At 45.7% G+C, this 23,209-nt stretch overlaps 1 protein-coding gene across 3 annotated transcripts in view; it reads right to left on the bottom strand.

Moving 5' to 3' along the window:
- LOC127582057 (serine/threonine-protein kinase Nek6-like) overlaps positions 1-23,209 on the bottom strand; it is a 162,990-nt gene that overhangs the window by 124,956 nt on the left and 14,825 nt on the right. Inside the window, exon 2 of one of the 3 annotated variants that reach the window (XM_052037025.1) lies at positions 10,987-11,150. The exons of the other annotated variants lie outside the window; for them this stretch is intronic. The gene's annotated coding sequence lies outside the window, so the exon portion shown is untranslated. The remainder of the gene's footprint in view (positions 1-10,986; positions 11,151-23,209) is intronic. 3 annotated transcript variants of the gene reach the window in all.

Below are 23,209 nucleotides of genomic sequence, written 5' to 3'. Positions count from 1 at the left end.
CTGAAGCTCTTTTACATGCAGGGTAGGGATGACGTGGGTAACTCTATATGCCACAACACAGCCAAGAAAGCACACCAGCACCTCGAATTCCTCAGACAGCTAAGGAAATTCAACATGTACCTGATGATCCTTGCCGATTTTTACACATACACCACAAAAAGCATCCTCTCCAGATGCATCACAGCTTGGTACGGCATCTGCTCTGCTCCAGACCGCAAGAAATTGTGGACACAGAGTTGTGACCACAGACCAGTCCATCACGCAAACCAACCTCCCCTCCATTAACTCTGTCTACACTTCCCGCTGCCTCAGGAAAGCAGCCAACACAATCAAAGACCCCTCCCACCCCGGTCATTCTCTCTTCTCCCATCTCCCATCGGGCAGAAGATACAAAAGCTTGAGAGCATGTACCACCAGGCTCAAGGACAACTTCTATCCCATTTGTACTCTTGAATGGACCTCTTATACACTAAAGATAAACTCTTGATCTCCCAATCTACCTTGTTGTGGCCCTTGCACTTTGTTTATCTGCCTCCACTGCACTTTCTCTGTAACTGTAACACTATATTCTGCATTCAGTTTTCCTTCCTACTACCTCGATGCACCTATGTACGGAACGATCTGTCTGGATGGCACGCAAACAAAAGCTTTTCACTGTATCTTGGTACATGTGACAATAATAAATCAATACCAATACCAATACCTAGACCAAAATAGACCTAAACAGCTGGCTTCACGATGCGTGTCGTTGGTCTGGACCTGCAACTATAACGAGGCAGTAGCTATTTACATATGGTTTATATCAGCCATGTCAAGTATCAATATCAAAGTATGACCAAAGATCGGAATAGGAGGTTCGAGGGGTGATACACAGTGGTGGAGTGCTTCTGTCGCCAGAAACCTGAGTTGAAATCCCTACCATAGAAGATGAATTGGAATGCAATTAATTGAAATATAATTTAACTCCAAGCAGAATTTCCTCTGCCTTGCTGCCTGTTCACCAGCACGGTTTGGAAGAAACATTCAGAGCTCTTCCTGTGAAGGGAATTAGTCAACTGGACTGGTTTTACAGCAATCCAGTGGTTTCACAGTCAACTTTACTCAGACTTTTCTTTTCCTTGTTAAATTTAAATTCCAGATTATTAACTGAATTTAAATTCCATGGCTGCAGTGGTGGGATTTGATCTCATGGCTGTGGATTTCTTGCCCAGCCATCTGCAGCTTAACCACAGAGCTACCACCTCAACCTGAAGCCCCTCGCTGCGGATGTTTGTGCCAGAGCCCAGGGAGTGCGACTTGAATATGGATCAAAACCAAAAATGCTGGAAATACTCAGCAGGTCAAGCAGCATCTGTGGAGAGAGACAGAGACAAACACACTTTTAACTTTGCAGGTTGGGGACCCTTTGTCAGAACTGGGAAAAAGAGATGAGATAAAGCAATCTTAAATTGCAGAGAAGGCGGCAGGTTCCAGCAACTTAAAATGACCTTTTTTTCATCTCTCTTTCCCAGTTCTGACCTGTAACGTTAACCGTTTCCCTCTTCACAGACACCGCCTGACCTGTGGAGTGTTTCCAAAGTCTTTGGATTTTATTTCAGATTTCCAGCATCTGCAGTTTTTCTGACTCCCACTGAACACAGATCACGCTGAGTTTGGACAGTGCGACGCACTGCACCGCAGCAACGAACAACATTACCACCTCCTGCTAGGCTTTTACATAAAACCCAGGCCATTCGCTGGCAGACTCCTTCCCCGATTCCAGAGGAAAAAGGGGCATGAGGAACGCCCTCCCCTGCCGCCTTTCGTCAAGCCTGGTTTTATTCTTCATTCTCCCATTTCAAAGCAGAACACGCTGCCATCATCGGTATTTGATCCGTCTCCACCTCAGTACAGCCACTGAAGTCAGGCTTGACAGCTTGAGGCAGCAACTTGAATATGGCCTATAAATATTAATAAAAGCAACTTTGAACAGTATACCCACGGGTGGCTGCCAGTACATGATTGCAAAAACTTACAATTAAAATTCACCCATCTCCAGTTACTGGCACACTGCCCGCACTTCTTAAAGCTGTAAATATTTATTCATACAGTCAAGAGCAGTCTGCTCGATCACAGACTCCCTTGCAAGCAGACACAAACCTGAATCAATTAACATGGCTCATGTCACCCAGCGTAACAGTTACACTGGCACCTTTAAGGATAATTTAGATATCCAGCAATGCGCCAAGTTTTTGACTGAAGATACTGTATATCTTGCCCAACCAATTTGCACCAAGCTCTGTAAATTAGAAAGCGTTTAAGTGTGATTATAGAGAGAGCACGAAAGGTCCTCTGCACACAGGGAGCACAGGTGTCTCAGTGCCACACTGGGACGGGAATGAAGGAGGCACCATCAATATTGCATTGGTCTCTGCGTTGCCAGGTTTAATAAAATATTAACAGGGAATGGTGCTGTGCGTGGGTGATAATTCTCACAGTTAGGGCTTAATTCTGTCGGCATTCACCCCCACAAACCACCCCCCCCCCCCAACACCAACCCCGATCCCTTGCAACACTACCATTCCCTTAACCACAGTCAAAGAGTCCACTGGTGGTAACCATGGCTCTGTGCAGAAGGCTCTCAACACTCCAGTTAGACAGTCCTGTGTTCGAGTGCCCAAGGAATCGAGGCTGATGTTGGCGGTAAAGTTCAACAGGTCAGGCCGAGGAGTCAGCGGGTCAGGCAGCATCTGTGGAGGGAAATGGAGACCCGACGTTTCGGGTCGAGACCCTTCATCCCTGAGTCCCTCCCGCATTTCGTTTGTTGCTCCACATTCCAGCATCTTGTGTCTCCTGATGTTGGCAGAGCCTTACAGAGAAGGCATTAAACTAAGGATTTGCATGGAATATGGGCTGGCACAGTGGCGCAGCTGTTAGAGCCACTTCCTCACAGCTCCAGAGACCCTGGTTCGATCCCGACCTCCGACTCTGGCTGTGTGGAGTTTGTGTGTTCTCCCTGTGGCAATGGGGATTTCCCCTGGGTGCTCCGGTTTCCTCCCACATCCCGACGATATGCGAGTTGGTGGGATAATTGGCTGCTGTAAGTTACCCCTAGACCGTAAGTGAGTGGCTAAATCTGGGAAGAGAACAGAATGGGTTGGTGTAGGACTGTTGTAAATGGGTGGTTAATAGTTGGTACAGGCTCGATGGGCTGAAGGGACTGTGCTGTACGACACTGTGGGTTGGTCTGAGCAGGCGTCCACAGCAGAGAGTCACTCACGAGGTAAATATTACTTTTGTTTCTGGTAGTTGGCTGACACGAAGTGCAGATCTGCTGCAAACAATCCCACAAGGTGAAACAACTTGACAAAGGAATGCACCAAGCTCAAGGCAGCACTTCCCCAAGCAGCTCGGAACGTAAGAAACAGGATCCAATCCACCCCTTGTGCCTGCTCCACTGTTCAATAAGACCACGGCCGTTCCAATCAAGGTTTAGAGGAGTAGTGTGCCTCATAGGAGGAGAGAGGTGGAGGGGTTGAGGGAGCCAGGTCTCAGGACCCTGGTGGATGGAGGTACATCCATAAGTGGTGGATGATTAAAGTCAGGTCTGGAGGACTGGAGGCTGGGAGGGGATTATAGGAACAGGCAAACTGTCCCAATCTGTGAGCCTGTTATCATTTTGTATGGTGGGGCACCTTTGGTCACAAGCATTGTGTATTGTCACAGGCACTTCTTGTTCCATTGTCCAAACAATGAGGGGCAATATTGTCATTGGAAGCTTGCCCTCAACTAAACTTGAGGTAAGATATCTTTATTAGTCAATGTACATCGAAACACACAGTGAAATGCATCTTATGCGTACAGTGTTCTGGGGGCAGCCCGCAAGTGTCGCCACGCTTCCGGCGCCAACATAGCATGCCCACAACTTCCTAACCCGTATGTCTTTGGAATGTGGGAGGAAACCGGAGCACCCGGAGGAAACCCACTCAGACATGGGGAGAACGTACAAACTCCTTGCAGACAGCTGCCGGAATTGAACCCTAACAACTACACTACATTACACTAACAACTACACTACCGTGCCTCCAAAGAAATTTGGTAAATTGGTAAATTAGTTTATTATTGTCACATGTACCGAGGTACAGAGAAAAACTTGTCTTGCATACCGTTCATACAGATCATTTCATCACATCAGTGCATTGAGGTAGTACAAGGGAAAATAATAACAGAGTGCAGAATAAAGTGTCACAGTTACAGAGAAAGTGCAGTGCAGGCAGACAATAAGGTGCAAGGTCATAACAAGGTAGATTGTGAGGTCAAGAGTCCATCTTATTGTACAAGGAACCATTCAATAGTCTTATAACAGCAGGATAGAATCTGTCCTTTAGCCTGGTGGTACATGCTTTCAGGCTTTTGTATCTTCTGCCCGATGGGAGGGGGGAGAAGAGAGAATGTCTGGGGTGGGAGGGGTCTTTGATTATGCTGGCTGCTTTACTAAGGCAGCGAGAAGTGTAGACAGAGTCCATGGAGGGGAGGCTATGGGGTTTCCATGGGGGGGGGGTGGAGACTGTGGAGGAGGGTGTTGGTGGAAACATTGTCGGTCATGAATCTACTCTGAATATTGTCTGGGTGGTAAACTCTGCTTCTCATCTCTTCTCCTGAGAGAAGATGGCTGAGGGGAGATATGATAATGGCCTTTAAAAAGATGAATGGTTTTATAGAGCAGATTCAGGGGAAGAGAACGTCAATATGAGGCAATCAAAATCCAACAGGGAATTCCAGAGAAACTTCTTTATCCAAAGAGCACTGGGAATGGGGGATGGATTGAGAGAAATGGTGTCGAGGCATTTACAGGGAGGCGGGGTATGAGGAAGAAGGGACCAGAGGTTCATATGAGAAAAGACAGGAGGAAGCTCAAGTAAAGGCTAGCATGGAATGTGTGGGCAGAATGGCCTGTCCCTTGTAGTACGTCCTGTATAATCCTACATACTCTGACAGGCACGGTAGTGTAGAGGTTAGCATAACGCTATTACAGCGCCAGCGACCCGGGTTCAATTCCGGCCGCTGTCTGCAAGGAGTTTGTACGTTCTCCCCGTGTCTGCGTGGGTTTCCTCCGGGTGCTCCGGTTTCCTCCCACATTCCAAAGACGTACAGGTTAGGAAGTTGTGGGCGTGCTATGTTGGCGCCAGAAGCGTGGCGACGTTTGCGGGCTGCCCCCAGAACACTCTACGCAAAAGATGCATTTCACTGCATGTTTCGATGTACAGGTGACCAATAAAGATATCTTATCTTATCTTATATTTTTAATCAGAATAATCCCAGGAGTTTAAGAATTCATGAGAAGGACAAGGCTCGCAATTAGATCGAGCTCCAACTCATTGCATTTGAGTTTGACACCGTTGACTGACCAAGTGAGATCGATCCAATACTCTGGCTACTTTTAAACACACTCATCTTATGCACAAGTACTTGTGCATGTAATATGCTTCAGGAGGATTGGGCAGGTCTACCAGTGCTAAAGTTCACTCGCCTAATCACACAGCCCTGTCCACAGGCATGCTGGCAGTGCTGTTTGCACAATAGAAGCTGATGCGAATCTGGGAAGTATTTTATTCAAATCATTTTTCTCTCCCATGCGATGCAAAATTTATGGCCGCAGCCCAGTTATTGATGATCTGCCTCTTAATTAGCCTGAGTACTCCGGGAGTTCTGGTTGGCTGACTCTGAATATATTAAACTGACCCAAAGTTAACGAGAGGATTGTTAAAAAGGGGGTTCTTTAGCTTTAACAAAACGTCAGCAAAATTACTAAACAAATGATCCACAACATTGCAGACAAAATAGTCATCAAGATCACATCCAGCAGAACTTCACAGCTTCTGTTAATATTTGTTCTTATTTAATCTGTAGATCCATAGAAAGCTGATTAGGGTTGATATATAGCAGACTTGCCTACTTCTTTCCTGACTTGGTATTTTATTAGGAATTAACATTTTAGTGTTTGCTGAGCTAAACTGAGTGTTAAAATAATTCAAAATCCCCAATTGCAGCATCAGATGCTATGGAATTTAAGAATCCTACTCATTAACAGCACAGAATGAAGCCATTTTGTACATCGTGCTCCCCTTGTTCATGGCTTCCAGTTTCAAGTAACAGACTGAAGTGAAGTTTCTGATTCATTTGTTTGGAGGAGGTTGTGTCTATGTTGTGATATCGATGAATATTGATGTAAACTGTCTCAGAAGTGAGGCATCTTTCCGCAACAAGTAACTGGGCCAACAGACAATCTGCTGGAGGAACTCAGCGGGTCGAGCAGCATCTGTGGGAGGAGAGGAATTGTCGATGTTTCGGGTTGAAACCCCTGGGTCAGGATGCACCCCGATCTGCTGAGTCCCTCCAGCAAATTGCTTGTCATTCCAGATTCCAGCATCTCCAATCTCTTGTGTCTCCAAGTATCTGAGCCATTCAATTCAACCAGTTGCACTCAGCGCTTGTGTCTTGGATGTGCGTATATTTGATTGGGTTGAGTTTGGTGCTTATTGAAGTTTTTTTTGTACATGTCAAGGTTTTGAAAGCTTACTCCAGCATGTTGAGTTTCAATTTGTGGTTTATCTAAAACTACCAGGCAGACTCTGCCAACTCCGCCTGACTCCGAAAGTGAGCAGAGATGTGGCTGCTGTTTGTCATTCTGGAGAGACGTACAAGTCCACGGAATGTCCATGTTTCTGCCAGCTCATCTACTCACTGTGTATTAACCACTTTACGGAGTAGTTTGTTATGACCTTGCACCTTAGTGTCTACCTGCAATGTACTTCCCTGTAGCTGTGACACTTTACTCTGTACTCTCTTATTGTTTTTACCTGTACTACCTCAATGCATTCTGTACTAACTCAATGTATCTACACTGTGTAATGAATTGATCTGTACAAACGGTATGCAAGACAAGTTTTTCACTGTACCTCGGTACAAGTCACGATAATAAACCAATACCAATACTCTATTCTGTTATTGTTTTTACCCTGTACTACCTCAATGCACTGTGTAATGAATTGATGTGGACAAACAGTATGCAAGACAAGTTTTTCACTGTACAAGCGACAATAATAAACCAATACCAATGCCAATAGTTATCAACAACACATTTATTTCAGTTGGGTCAACATCTCTAGTGCATCTAGGGGGCTTTAATTTCAATACCTTTAGCCTTAGTAATGAACTGGTTTCACGTCTGAAGTCTCCACAGTCAAAGCAATCTACAGCAAAGCTAGGGGACGAACAGTCAACTGCAATCCAATGAGTTGGAGGTATATAATTTACAGGGTGCAGTTAACCTACACCAATCAAAAGAGAGTCCAGTTAAAGAGGAAAGGAACCAGTAACTACAGCAAAGTCTCCCAATAAGACCATATTACCACAAGATACAGGAGCAGAATTAGGCCATTCGGCCCATTGAGTCTGCTCTCCCATTCAATCATGGTTGAGTTTTTTTTAACCCCATTTTCCTGCCTTCTCCCCGTAACCCCTACCTCTCTCACCAGTCAAGGACCTATCCATCTCTGCCTTACATACACCCAGTGACTTGGCCTCCACAGCCCTCTGTGTCAATGAATTCCACAGATTCACCACCCTCTGGCTGAAGGAATTCCTCCTCATCTCAGTTTTAAAGGGACATCCCTTTATTCTGAGGCTGTGCCCTCGGAGCCTAGACTCTCCTACTGATGGAAGCATCCTCGCCACATCCACTCCCTCCAGGCCTTTCAATATCCGGTAGGTTTCAATGAGATTCCCCCATCATCCTTCTGAACTCCATCGAGTATAGGTCCAGAGACATCAAACGCTCCTCATACATCAAGCCTTTCGTTCCTAGGATCATTCTTGTGAACCTCCTCTGGACCCTCTCCAGGGCCAGCACATCCTTCCTTAGATACAGGGCCCATAGTTGCTCACAATATTCCAAATGAGGTCTGACCAACACTTTGTAAAGCCTCAGCGTTACATCCTTGCAAGGTATTCTCTCCAAAGCAATGCAGCGACCGGAGGATAGTCACTTTAACAAATTCTTGGAGCAGAGTCTGACTGACAAGGTAGTTACCCAATCACCTCCACCTGGACTAGCAGAAGCAGTGTCACTAGTGCAGTCACAACAGACTTTTTATATCATGAACTCTGAAGTCAGAGATTCCAGAAGGACACACAACAGTGAGAAGTACCAGACTGGACAAGGATGGAAGACTTCCTTCCCTGACAGAATTAGTGAACCAAATTTTCCAGAATCCAGAACCAGATTTACTATCACTGACTTATATGACATGAAATGATTTTGACAATCCAGTGTTTTAATAAAGATCATTACTCAAGCTACCTCTACAAATATCCTCCAGGTTTATTTAATTAGTTGAACTTAAATTTCCCAGCTACCATTGGTGGGATTCGAACTCGTGTCTGTGGATCAGTGGCCCAGAGCTCTGGGTGCTAGCGCAGTCATTTAACCAACATGCTGCCACTAATATGGATTAAACTTCTCTGGTAGCACAATATATCTTTTGTTGCTTCCAACTTTGCGTTACCTCTGCTATTCACCAACATCTTCACTCACCACCACACGAGGATGGGCTTTGAAATTCCCAGTGCCTGCCTTCCCTGCAGCTTCCGAGTGGGATCATCAGTTGTTGGACTGAGCTGAGATTCCCCAACTTATCTCCAACCAGAATGGGAACATTCAACCCATTATCACTGGCAAGGCGCCAGGTATAAGGGCAGGTGGTCCATCTCAAAGCTGAGCTTCTTTGTAGCTGTAGCTTGATTTATGGATTAGGGAGAGAGTCACAGACCCAGACACCAAGTGAACATAGAACGTAGAACAGTACAGCGCAGTACAGGCCTTTTGGCCCACAATGTTGTGCCAACCTATATAAACCTACGCCATGATCAATCTAACCCTTCCCTTCTACACAGCCCATAACCCTCCATTTTACTAACATCGATGTGCCTATCTAAGAGTCTCTTAAATGTCCCCATTGTATCAGCCTCTGCCACCACCCCCGGCAGTGCGTTCCAGGCACCCACCACTCTCTGTGTAAAAAACCTACCTCTAACATCTCCCCTGAACTTTCCTCACGGACCTTAAACAGGTGACCTCGAGTATTAGCCATTGCCGCCCTGGGGAAAAGGTGCCGGCTGTCCACTCTGTCTATGCCTCTCATAATCTTATACACCTCTATCAAGTCGCCTCTCATCCTCCGTCGCTCCAAGGAGAAAAGCCCTAACTCACTCAACCTCTCCTCATAAGACATGCTCTCCAATCCAGACAGCATCCTTGCAAATCTCCTCTGCACCCTCTCCAAAGCTTCCACGTCTTTCCTATAATGTGGCGACCAGAACTGAACACAATATTCCAAGTGTGGTTTAACCAGGGTCTTAAAGAGATGCAACATTATCTCTCGGCTCTTGAACTCAATCCACCAGCTAATGAAGGCCAACACACTATAAGCCTTCTTAACCACCCTATCAACTTGTGCGGCAACTTTGAAGGATCTATGTACTTGGACCCCAAAATCTCTTTGTCCCTTCACACTGTTCAGAATCATGCCATTAACCTTGTACTCTGCTTTCAAGTTCGATCTTCCAAAATGTATCACCTCACACTTTTCCAGATTAAACTCCATCTGCCTCTTCTCTGCCCAGCTCTGCATCCTGTCTATTTCCAATTGCAACCTACGACAATCTTCTGCACCATCTACTACACCACCAACCTTCGTGTCATCTGCAAACTTACCAACCCACCCCTCAACTTCTTCATCCAAGTCACTTATAATGTGCTCAATGCAATCATGAATCAAGGGCTTAACTGAGGCTTTGCAGACTGGTTCTCCCTGTCATTTAAACACAATTCATCTTTGATCTTTACTTCTTTGTCGAAAGATGATGTTTGCTGTTTAAGTGAAGTTGATCAGACTCCTAACTCCTGCTTTTAGAACACAGAACAGTGCAGCACAGGAACAGGCCCTTTGGCCCACAGTGTCTGTGCCAAACACGATGCCAAATTAAACTAAATCCCTGCTGCCTGCACATGATCCACATCCCTCCATGCCCTGCATATTCATGTATCTGAAACACCTCAATTGTATCTGCTTCCACCACCACCCCTGGCAGCCTGTTCCAGGCACCCACCACTCTCTAAAAAAACTTTCTCTGCACATCTCCTTTAAGCTTTCCCCTTCTCACCTTAAATGCATGCCCTCTAGTACCTGACATTTCTACCTTGGGATAAAGATCCTGACTGCCTACCCTATCTACGCCTCTCATAATTTTATAAACCTCTGTTAGGTCTCCCCTCAGCCTCTGCCACTCCAGAGAAAACAACCCAAGTTTGTCCAACATAGCTCGCACCTTCTAATCCAGGCAGCATCCCGGTAAACCTCTGCTGCACCCTTTTCAAAGCCTCCACATCCTTCCTGTAACAGGGCAACCAGAATTGCACACAATACTCCAAGTGCGGCCTAACCAAAGTTTTATAAAGACCCGGGGAGGGGTGGGTTTAGGTATGGATTGCCCTCCCATAGTTCTACATTGCTCATTCATCTCCAATCCAACCACTCTGCAGTGCAGAAGCTGGACTCTTACCTCTTGACTTAGCGCGAGGGAAAGCGTAAAATCTCCTCAGAATCAGTTCGGCTTCAGAGACACATTCCCAAGCTCCGGACTGGAGGGTATTGACAGCAACTGTGACTGTTCTACATCATTCTACAAGGGGTTAATCAGTGCTCATGATGCATGCCCTTCCACTGCACAACTCTCTCCCCCTTGAAAGCACAAATAAAGTGTTTACAACTCGCCCGCTTGATGGTCATCACAAGACACACGCACATGGTTCTTGTTACAGTCCAGCAGAATCCCAGCCACCAGCTGGTGTTGAAAATCCTTGGGCTGTCTAATCATTCCTGTGGCTCACTGCAATTACCCCTGCTGTCCAAGTAAAGTAATTATTCAAATCAAATTACTGCTCACCTCTTTGAGCCTCGTACTGTATGCAAAACTATTCCGAAGAAAACCGTCCACTGAGGGTGCTGCCTCGATGGTACCTCACAGTGACTGATTTTTCTTCTCTGACTAGCCTTCAGCAGGAATGCATGAATAATCTCGTGGAATTTGCCATTTCAAAAGGAATCCAACTGGTGAAGAATTAGCAGAAGAGCAAGCGGTCAATATTCCGAGCGTTACTAAAATAATTTCCCGAGTATATTTTGCACAAAAGTTTAGAAAAGGAATGGGTACAATCAGGATCACTTTTATTAAAGCAACAGAATAAATATATCCTTTCCTATTAAATAAATAACTAAAATGGCTAGAATTCCCTCAGGTGTATGACTGTACAAACACTTCCTGTCCAACATTGAGAAGAAGGGAATTAAAGCAAGTTTTCAGATCTGAGTCAAATTAGAGTTTGCAGGATGTGAAGGGGAGGGTAGGAGAATCTGAAGGTCAGAGCCAGGGTTTCAGAAGTGAAGTTGGAACCATCTCTACACACACAATAGAAAGCATCCTATCTGGATGCATCACGGCTTGGAATGGCAAATGCTCTGCCCGGGACCGCAAGAAACTGCAGAGAGTTGTGAAGTCAGCTCAACACATCACGAAAACCAGCCACCTCTCTGTGGACTCTGTCTACATTTCTCACTGCCTCGGTAAAGCAGCCAACATAATCAAACACCCCTCCTACCCCGGACATTCTCTCTTCTCCCTCCCCTCCCATCAAGCAGAAGATACAAAAGCCTGAAAGTACGTACCACCAGGTTCAAGGACAGCTTCTATCCTGCTGTTATAAGACTTCAATAGTACAATAAGATGGATCCTTGACCTCACAATCGACCTCGTCATGGCCTTGCACCTTATTGTCTGCCTGCACTGCACTTTCTCTGTAACTGTAACACTTTATTCTGCATTCATATTTTTCCCTTGTACTACCTCAACGTACTGATGTGGTGAAATGATCTGTATGGATGGCATGCAAAGCAAAGTTTTTCACTGTACCTTGGTACATTTAACAATAATAAACCAATTACCAATTACCAAAGGGTGGTCGAAGTTTGGAAACGGCAATTGTTAATTTAAAATCTGAACTTAATTACATTTTGCAAAACAATCTGTAGAGTGTTCTGGGGCAGCCCACAAGTGTCTCCACGTTTCTGGCACCATCATAATATGCCATAGCATAGCCAAGAATTGTATTCTTTGCAAAACAGAATACAGATTCTCCCCCGGTTACAACAGGGTTCTGTTCCTGAGAACTGTTCTCAACCCAAACTGTTTGCAAGTTGGAAATGCAGCCATGAACTGAGTTCCCACAGGCAGAAAATGCCTGCAGAGGTGGGCTGTCCCATAGCAGAAGATAGTCTGGAGAAACACTTTAAATCTTGTTTTGCCATTCTTAATAATAAAGCTGATATTAACAAACTTAGCCCGAGCCTATCTCAGGCTAATAACGGTATTTTTTAAAACATTTTACTGCAGATGAGGTTTTAAATACTACTGATGGTTTTAGACATGACACTGATACTGGCTTGGATGGCATCTTTGGGCAGGATTCGCAAAATGGACATCAACATGTTAACTGGAATGGATTTTTCTTGGGTTCAGTGTGGCAACGTTCCAGTTAGTGTCAAGAACATTCGCCTGCAGTCCTGCAGCAGCTGTCAAATCCATCCTGCCCGTCTCCCAAATGCTTGCTCGTATGTATGGGCTGAACATAAGTCAGGTGTTCATGGGGAGGACATGTACTTGGAAATGGGGGAAAGGACCTGGGTCGTAGATCAATAATCTGCTGGAGGAACACTGCAGGTCAGGAAGCCTCTGTGGGGGACAAGGAGTTGCCAACATTTTGGGTGAGGACCAGTGCAGGGTTTTGATGCAATACATCGACAGTTCCTTTCCCCCAACAGAAGCTGCTCGACCTGCTGAGTTCCTCCAGCAGATTGTTGCTCCAGATCCCTGCAATCTCTTGTAGGTCATAGATCAGCTGTGAACTCACCCAAAACCCAGGCTAACGTTGGCCATTTCCAGCAGAGAATACCTCAGCGTTAAAATCTTCAACCTGAACTTTGCAATAAATTAAATATTATTTAATATTGAGTGCAGTGAATCCAATGAAATGTTGCTCTATCACCTTATCGAAGATGCTGATTGTCTTCATATGAATTTTCAATGTCCCCCTTTATTGCAGAAGGGCTCAGTTTGACAGGGTTTAGGATTGCATGAGGAAGACGAGGATTTCAACCTATCATTGTGTCATCCTGTCTTTCCCACTCACATGATAACAAGTGGTTGCAGCAACAGAGATGGCTCCATCTCTCTATTGCATTGCTTCTCATACACACCATACAAACACAAGAATTAGACCCACTTGCCCCCTCTGCTCTCTGCTCTATCATTCAAGAAGATGTTGGCTGATCTGATCGTGGCCTCAACTCTGCATTCCCTTCCACCTCCTTGCTTATCACGCATTGATCGACCTTGGCCTTCAATGACTATGCTTCCATTATACTTCAAGAACGAGAATTCTAAATGCTTATGACGCTTCACCTCTCCCCTGGCAATAATGCGTAACCACTTATTTTTAAACAGTGGCCCCAGTTTAGATTCTCTCACCACCTCTCCACATCCACCCTGTATCGACCTGTAAGTTTAACCCTCATTTTCTTTGGTCACCTAAGAATCAAAATAAGGTTTATTATCACTGACATATGACGTGACATTTGTTGTTTTGTGGCAGCAGTACAGGGCAGGAATTACAAAAATAAATGAATAGTGAAAAAAAAGGGTAGTGTAGCGATTAGCGTAACGCTATTACAGCACCAGTGACCCGGGTTCAATTCTGGCCGCTGTTGTAAGGAGTTTGTACGTTCTCCCCATGTCTGCGTGGGTTTCCTCCGGGTGCTCCGCTTCCCTCCCACATTCCAAAGACGTACGGGTTAGGAGGTTGTGGGCATGGTATGTTGGTGCCGGAAGCGTGGCGACACTTGCAGGCTGCCCCCAGAACACTCTACGCAAAAGATGCGTTTCACAGTGTGTTTCGATGTACATGTGACTAATAAAGAAATCTCTTCTTATCTATGTCCATGGGTTCATGGACCGTTCAGAAATCTGATGGCGGAGGGGAAGAAGCTGTTCCTGAATCATTGAGTGTGGGTCTTCAGGCTCCTGTACCTCCTCCCCAATGGTAGTAACGAGAAGAGGGCATGTCCCGGGTGGTGATATTTTACCATGGTGGTTTATCCTGCTGCATCAGCAGTTGCATTGAAGCAATGGCTGGGTGCATCTCCCGTGGTGCAGAACAATGCAACTGATGAGTAAACTTCCTCTGTTTGCTTCTGGATGTGTGCTCACAGTGTCTCGCTCACAGTGTCTCACCCACAGCTGGATTCTGATATCAGGGTGTGGGGGAATAAACCAGATGGCCAATATTGTTGCCCCCACCCCCAGTTACCTCCAAGGAAGGGGTTCTCCCCTTGCTGACGGTAAATCCAGCAGGGCTCCCTCAGGAGAAACAAGACTGGAAACCTAATGCAATGCCACATTAGCATTCAGTTTGAGAGGACTAGAACATAAAAACAAGGATGTAGCTGAGGCTTTATGAGGCGTTGGTCAGACCGCACTTGGAGTATTGTGAGCAGTTTTGGGCCCCGTGTCTAAGGAAGAATGTGCTGGTCCTGGAGACATTCACAAGAATGATGTTGGGAACGAAAGGTTTGAACTATGAGGAGAGTTTGATGTCTCTGGGCCTGTACTCGATGTTCAGAAGCATGAGAGGGGATCTCATTGAACCTACCAGATACAGAAAGGCCTGGATAGAGTGGACGGGGAGAGGATGTTTCCATCAGCAGGAGAGTCTGGGATCCGAGGGCACAGCCTCAGAATAAGGGAACGTCCCTTTAGAACTGAGATGAGGAGAAATATCTTCAGCCACAGGGTGGTGAATCTGTGGAATTCATCAGAGGACAGTAGAGGCCAAGTCATTAGGTGTATTTAAGGCAGAGATAGATAGGTTCTTGGTTGGTAAGGGGGGGGTTAAATAAAGTTGAAAAAAAAATCAGCCACGATTGAATGGCGGAGCATTTGATGGGCCGAATGGCCTAATTCTGCTCCTATATCTTATGGTTTTATGGTAAGTCTGGAATCAAACTTAGAACTGGATTATCGATTAACTTCTTGTAATATGGTGACATCGTAGGCTATGAACACAAGGAATTGGATCTGGTGCTAAAATTAGACCCTTATCAATCAAACCCTCACTGTAAACAAACACTTTGCTTCGAAGCAGTAAAGTTAAAGACCTGTGTGTGTACATTTATTTAAAATTTCCTTATTTTAATTGGGATTAAGACTTCCAATTTTTTGTACTTGGCTCTGAGATTTAACAATCCAGTATCTTTTCTTTAATATCATTTCTAATAATTAAGAATTATCCAGAAGTACATCCCTGTGCACAATATTTTGGAAGCGAGAGGAAATCAATTGCATCCCTCAGATGGATGGAATGGGTCAGGTTTTGCCTTCCACTTGGAAATAGCTTCAGGAGTAACAGAAGTATTTTTACTATCACTGTCTTTTAGTGTTGGATCTTTCTCTTCAGACACTTTCTTCCTTCTGTTCCTTCTGTTTCATGGTTTGAACCCTTTGAATTGACAAAGTTGATCTTGCCATGTCTACCTGTCTACAGTACTTCAGTCTGAAACTGTGGAACACTGCCTCACTTTCAAAGCACTGGCACTGAGGTTTAGAACATATAACAGCATTGTTATAACAAATAATAACTACATTTATACAGTGCCTTAACAGATCAAGACGAGGAATTATTTTTAGAGTATAATTTTACATAAAAACTCAAAGAATGTAAGAAATAGTCTGCAACCTGCTCTGCTATTCAATAATCTTGCACCCCTCTACTATACAATCCTTTAGTGCAAGACTCTGCCCGCCTTGAATACAGACTGTGACTGATTACCCCTGGCTATCCGGGGGACCAAATTCCAGTGGTGCAGCGGGTAGACCCGCTGCCTGACAGCACCGGGGACCCAGGTTCAATTCTGACCTCAGGCACTGTCTGTGTGGAGTTTGCACCTTCTCCCTGTGATCGCGTGGGTTTCCCCCTCAATGCTCCAATTTCCCAAAGACGTGCAGGTTAATTGCCCACTGAAAATTGCTCCTGGTGTGTGGGCAAGGGGTAGGATCTGGGGGAAGTTAATGAGAATGTGGGGAGAGTAAAATGGGATGAGTGGAAATGGGTGCATGATGGCCAGTGTGGACTCAGTTAACTGGGTTTTAAATCCTCTTCTGTGTCTCATATTGGAATTGGTTTATTATTGTCACTTGTACCAAGGTACAGTGAAAAACTTGTCTTGCATACCATTCATACATATCAATTCATTACACAGTGCATTGAGGTAGTACAGGGTAAAAACGGTAACAGAATGCAGAGTAAAGTGTCACAGCTACAGGGAAGTGCATTGCAGGCAGACAATAAGGTGCAAGGTCAAACAAGGTAGATTGTGAGGTCAAGAGTCAATCTCATTGTATAAGGGAACCATTCAATAGTCTTATCACAGTGGGATAGAAGATGTCATTGAGCCTGGTGGTACGTGCCCTCAGGCTCCTGTATCATAGCCACATTGCTTGTGTGGATGCTGAATCCATCCCTGGACCCAGTCATTTCTTGACTCCCTTTCGTCAACTCTTCCTCATCTGTTGTAGGACTCAATTCAGGAGTGTGCTCCTCACGCCTTCTTCTTAAATTCCTTGAGCTGAGATCAAGTGGTCCATGTGAACCTCTCTGAAACTCTCATGTACAAGGTAACTCTCAGAGCTCTACCCCCCACAATCTCACCAATATCCCACTTTAGCAGCTCAATCCTACTTGAAGCTCATTATGTTCTCTCAGTTTCCTCCCTCTGCGGCACGTGTTGCTTTGGATTTGTTGCCTTTCCTACACCTTTTCTTCCAGATTCAGATGAAACAGACTCAGACATGAGTCATCTGTACATCTTCTGGGTGACCCTGTCATGGAGTGCAGCATAAGTCTGCACATCAGGAGGAAACCTCCAAGTCGATGCTTCACGGTGAGACCCTGAACTGTCTCATGTGGTTAACTTCCTCAGCGGATCTTTCACTGAACATCCTGACCTCTCAGCCTCTCTGTCTGAAGTGATGCTTGATCCCATTTCATTTCACATACTGTTACAGAGTCAGTCATTGAGTTGTACAGCACCCAAAAAGGCCCTTCAGCCCAACTCGCCCATGCTGACAATGATGCCTATCTACACTAATCCCATTTATTTGCATTAGGCCCATATCACTCTACAACTTTCCTATCCAAATATTCGTCCAATATTGTTGGACAATATTTGTCCAAATACTTGTTCCTCTCCCATCAGGCAGAAGATACAGGAGCCTGAGGGCACATACCACCAGGCTCAATGACAGCTTCTATCCCACAGTGATAAGACTATTGAACGGTTCCCTTATACAATGAGATGGACTCTTGACCTCACAATCTACCTTGTTATGACCTTGCACCTTATTGTCTACCTGCACTGCACTTCGCTGTAGCTGTGACACTTTACTCTGTATTCTGTTATTGTTTCTACCCTGTACTACCTCAATGCACTGTGTAATGAATTGATCTGTACGAATGGTATGCAAGACAGGTTTTTCACTGTACCTCAGTACAAGTGTCAATAATAAACCAATTCCAACACCAATAAGATAAGATATCTTTATTAGTCACATGTACATCGAAACACACAGTGAAATGCATCTTTTGCGTAGAGTGTTCTGGGGGGCAGCCCGCAAGTGTCGCCACGCTTCCAGCGCCAACATAGCATTCCCACAACTTCCTAACCCATATGACTTTGGAATGTGGGAGGAAACCAGAGCACCCAGAGGAAACCCATGCAGACACGGGGAGAACGTACAAACTCCTTACAGACAGCGGCCGGAATTGAACCTGGGTCACTGGCGCTGTAATAGCGTTACGCTAACCGCTACACTACTGTGCCTGTGGATGGTATAGTCTCCTTTAAATTTCTCCCATCTCACCTTAAACCTGTGCCCTCTAAGTTCTGGACTCCAGCACTCTCTCATGAGTCAGGACAACTGCAGCAAGAATCATTTCCAAGTGAACTACGGATTTTTGTCATACATTTGCAGCCCATCTCAGTTCTGATGCTGGTGTATGGCAGGAGAGGGATTCAGTTACTGATATCCTGGGCTTCTGATGAGTTCAACTCTCCCCACCATGTTTGGGGGGTTTAATTAAGGGGATTAAACAAATAAATAAGCATGCTAATAGGCATAACCATCTCCTTATCTTTGCCCCTCATAGTCTTACAAACACTGAGGACACTCCACCACCTCCTATGCTGCAGTTAGAACAAGCCCAACCTACCCAATTTCTTTTTATAACTGCAGCCCTCCATTCCAGGCAACATTCCGGTGAATCTTTTCCGCTCTCTTTCTAATGTTACCACATCCTTCCTGTAATGTGGCAGCCAGAACTACACAAAGCACTCTTCAAACTGCAATGAGAAAATGACCAAAGCCATGGGCTGTTCTCTGACATGAGGACCCAGGGGTTTGAAATCTTCTCCAGGGCCTTCAGATGGGGTGGGCCATCCAGATGCTTCACCTCAATCCACTCGGAATGGGAAGCTGCCCACGTCTTTCTCACCGTGGCCATGGCCACCACTTCCGTACTTGGGCCGATGTCTTTGGTAGCTGTGATCTTGACAGATTGAGCACGGACTGGTTAATCCAGTACAAATAGAGTTTAGTAACACTATTGATCGCTTTGTCCTAAAATGGACTTTTTTTTGCTCTAATTGTGCTTTTACATAAAAATTCTTTATGTTTAATTTATGTTTTTTCCCTGTGAATGCTGCTTATCTGATGCTCTGTGCCTGTGATGCTGCTGCAAGTAAGTTTTTCATTGCACCTGTGCATCCATGTACTTGTGCTTATGACAATAAACTTGACTTTGATATTGACTTCAATCTCCCCACAATCCTCGTCCGTGACGGACTGATGAACAAAGCTGGAAGATTTTGCTTCAGTTTAACAAAGTGCAGAAGTTCTTCCATTGTTCTGCCTCACGGTTCTTCAAGTTTAACTGTACCGCAGCCCCGTTGATGCAGCCTTCATTTGTAGACAGCCGGTAATGTCTGTGACAGAGGGGTGGAGTGGCTTTGCAGTCCCATGGAAACATCAGTCAATCAGCCCAGCCACTCTGAGTACTCATACACTTGCTGTACCACTGGATCCTCCTGCATCAATTTTACCATCTCGTCCTCCATTAGAGGAATATTATCCTCAGAGTCTGTAGGGCGACTAAAGCAATCCCCATCGGCCTCTTCATACGCATAGTGCTCTATCTGATTGCTCTATATGTCATGGTCATATTGGGTCACAATGAGAAACCACACCACCCATCTGACCAAGAGATTATGCTGTCCTGACAGAACATCTTCACTTTCAGCACCGTCTTCATTAATGGCAGTTTGCTGAGTCCTTGGTGTGTGGGTGAGACCCTCGATGTGTGGGTCAGGTCCTCGATGTGTGGGTCAGGTCCTCGGTGTGTGAGTCAGTCCCTCGGTGTGTGGGTCAGGTCCTTGGTGTGTGAGTCAGTCCCTCGGTGTGTGAGTCAGTCCCTCGGTGTGTGGGTCAGTCCCTCGGTGTGTGGGTCAGGTCCTCGGTGTGTGGGTCAGGTCCTCGGTGTGTGGGACAGTCCTTGATGTAGGGGTCAGACCCTCGATGTGTCGGTGAGAACCTCGATGTGTGGGTCAGTCCTCGATGTAGGGGTTAGACCCTTGATGTGTCAGTGAGACCCTCGATGTGTGGGTCAGGTCCTCGATGTAGGGGTCAGTCTTTGATGTGTGGGTCAGACCCTCAATGTGTGGGTGAAACCATCGATGAGTGGGTCAGACCCTTGATGAGCAGGGGTCAGGCCCTTGACGTGTGGATCTCAGGAAGAAACCCCAATGCCCCTACCTAGTCTGGACATTACGTGACTCCAGACCCACTGGTGTGTTGACCTTAAACTGCCCTCTCCCATGGCCCAGAGGCAATCAGGCATTTAATAAATGCCCTCCTTGTCAGTCACACCCACCTGTCATGAAAGGAGAATCAATAAAGGGCTGTGGACGATTACGAGGCAATTCTTTAATTAATGTGAACCGTCTGCCGTTGGGGGCACATGTTTCCTGTGGTCAGTGTGATACTTCAGTCTCACCATTTCGTTTAGAAGACAGATTCTGTTCATAAACTGGAGATTAAAAACATCTGCAAACCACTGCACCTCCCAAGTTAAGAAGCAAGACTGCTGAAACCTCACATCCGGAGTCTAGAAGATAAAAGTTGGACTATTCCTTACACCGAAGCCACCTTTCCCTTCCAGATACTGACTCTCTGGTGTAACGACAGCGAGCCTGTCTCTTTGCCTTAGAAATAAAGGGTCACGATTTGGTGATGACACAGTCTGAAAGCCTCTATAAACTAAAACACATCCATTCGTCTGCTGAGTAAAAGGACGGCTGTTACTCTAGCTAAGTCCCTGTGCGCAGCAGCAAATTACACCTCGCCAGCCTGTGAACTCACCGAGCCAGTGACAAACGTCTCAAGAAAATGCACCAGCACCTTCACTTCCTCAGGAGGCTAAAGAAATTTGGCGTGTTCCCTTTGACCCTCACCAATTTTTATAGATGCACCAGAGAAAGCATCATATATGGCAATTGTTCTGCCCGTGATTGCAAGAAACTGCAGAGTTGTAGACACAGCTTGGACTCTGTCTACACTTCTCGCTGCCTCAGTAAAGCAGCCAATATAATCAAAGACCCCACCCACCCCGGACATTCTCTCTTCTCCCCCCTCCAATCTGGCAGAAGATACAAAAACCTGAAAGCACCTACCACCAGGCTCAAGGACAGCTTCTATCCTGCTGTTATAAGACTATTGAACGGCCCCAACCCACACAAAATGCTGGAGGAACTCAGCAGGTCAGGCAGCATCTATGGAGGGAAATGAACAGTCAACATTTTGTGTCGAGACTGGAAAGGAAGAGGGCAGAAGCCAAAATAAAAGTGTGGGGGGAGGGGGAGGAGCACGAGCTGGCAGGGGATAGGTGAATCCAGGTAAGGGAGGGAAGGTGGTGAGTGGGGGAGGGGGGGAGGTGGGATTGATGTGAGAATCTGGGAGGTGATAGATGGAAGGTAGTGGGGGGGGGGGGGGGGGGGAGACAGAGAGGAGTGGTTACCGGAAGTTAGAGAAATCGATATTGAGGCCATCAGGTTGGAGACTCCCTCGACGGAATATGCTGTTTCTCATCTGCGTTTAGCCTCAATTTGGCAGTAGATGAGGCCATGGACAGACATGTCAGTGTGGGAATGGGAAGTGGAATTAAAGTGGCTGGCCACCGGGAGATCCTGGCTGTTACGGTGGACGGATCGAAGATGACCCTTATTGTCTGCCTGCACTGCACTTTCTCTGTAACTGTAACACTTTATTCTGCATCCTGTTATTGTTTTCCCTTGCATTACCTCAATGCACTGATGTGATGAAATGATCTGTATGGATGGCATGCAAAACAAAGTTTTTCACTGTACCTCGGTACATGTGACAATAATAAACCAATTGACCAAATTATTCACCAGGAGGCCTGTCATTCCTGAGTTGCTCTCAATAGCTCTCTCACCACTGACTATACTGTGTAACTGGTTCTGTTTTGTCGGCTGACGGTCAACACGGCAAACAAAAGACGGAAAGTCTACCACACTCTCTAGTCTCAAGGGACCTGTACCTGCTTGGTATTCAGCGCCATGACCTCTAGAAGTCTCAGTGGAACTGTACGATGATTAGATGTATAACCACTGTCAACAAGCTCAATAGCACAAATCAGTCCACTTGCCATGCACCCCCTCCTTCACTGGAGCCATATGACCGCAGTGTGCACTATCTACAAGGTACTCTGCACCAACTGACCAAGAATTCTTCAATGACACCTCCCCAGCTCCTCTCCCACTGAGAAGACAATTGTTCCTCCTGCAGGTTCACTCCAAGCGACTTCCCCATCACTGGCTCTAAATCCTGACAAGCTCACCCGTAGCACTGTGGGAAGATCTTCACTACGAGGTCTGCAGTGGTCCAGGAAGGAAACTCAACGCCATATTTTCAAGGACAGTTAAGCAAGATCAGTAAATGCTGAAATAAGAACAGAAAATGCCAGGGACAATCATCATGGGATGAAGAGCCTGTTCCTGTGCTGTACTGTTCTCTGTAATCAGCAGGTCTGGGAAATCTTCAGAGTGAGTTAACCATTCAAGATGATGACCTTTCATCAGAAGACTGTGCAGTTTTGAACCTTAATCTTTTCCTCCCTCCATAGATGCTGTCCGACCTGCTGAGTAATCTTTTCCTCCCTCCATAGATGCTGTCCGACCATGTGTGCACAGGTGCAATGAAAAACTTACTTGCAGCAGCATCACAGGCACATAGCATCAGATAAGCAGCATTCACAAGAAGACAAAAGTTAAACATAAATCATGCACGATTTTTACAAGAAAGAACACAAATAGAACAAAACGATCAAAGTGGTCATAGTGTTGCTATACTGAGGTTGTGATTAAGGTTGTGCCGGTTGGTTCAAGAACCGTATAGGTGAAGGGAAGTAGCTGTTCTTGAACCTGGTGGTGTGGGACTTCAGGCTTCTGTACCTCCTGCCCGATGGTAGCTGCGAGAAGATGGCACGGGCCAGATGGTGGGGATCTTTGATGATGGATGTTGCCTTCTTGAGGCAGCGCCCCCTGTAGATAACACCGATGGCAGTATCTACAGATTTCCAATATCTGCAGTTGTTTGCTTTACAATGCTGGCCTTGTATCTACCTCATGCCACGAGCAAATATATATTGAAATGGGAACCAATGTGGCTCCTGGTTAATAGCCCATCAATTTTAAAATTGTTTTCAAACCCCATCCGATATTCAAATCCTCCTCCAGCCCTCTGACTTGCCAAAATCTCAGTGCTCCTTCTTTCCCAACCCCTTGGTTATCTTGAAATTTGCCTGGTCCTCCAATGGAGGCTGTAGTTTCAGCTACCTGGACCCTGACCTCTGGAATTCCCCCTCCTCCTCACCCCCCTCTGTGTCCCTGCATTTCCATCCCCTATTAAAGACACTCCTGAAAAACAT

This window comes from Pristis pectinata, chromosome 23 (assembly GCF_009764475.1).
Source record: "Pristis pectinata isolate sPriPec2 chromosome 23, sPriPec2.1.pri, whole genome shotgun sequence".
NCBI lineage: Eukaryota > Metazoa > Chordata > Chondrichthyes > Rhinopristiformes > Pristidae > Pristis > Pristis pectinata.
This window is presented reverse-complemented; position numbering and strand designations above follow the sequence as displayed.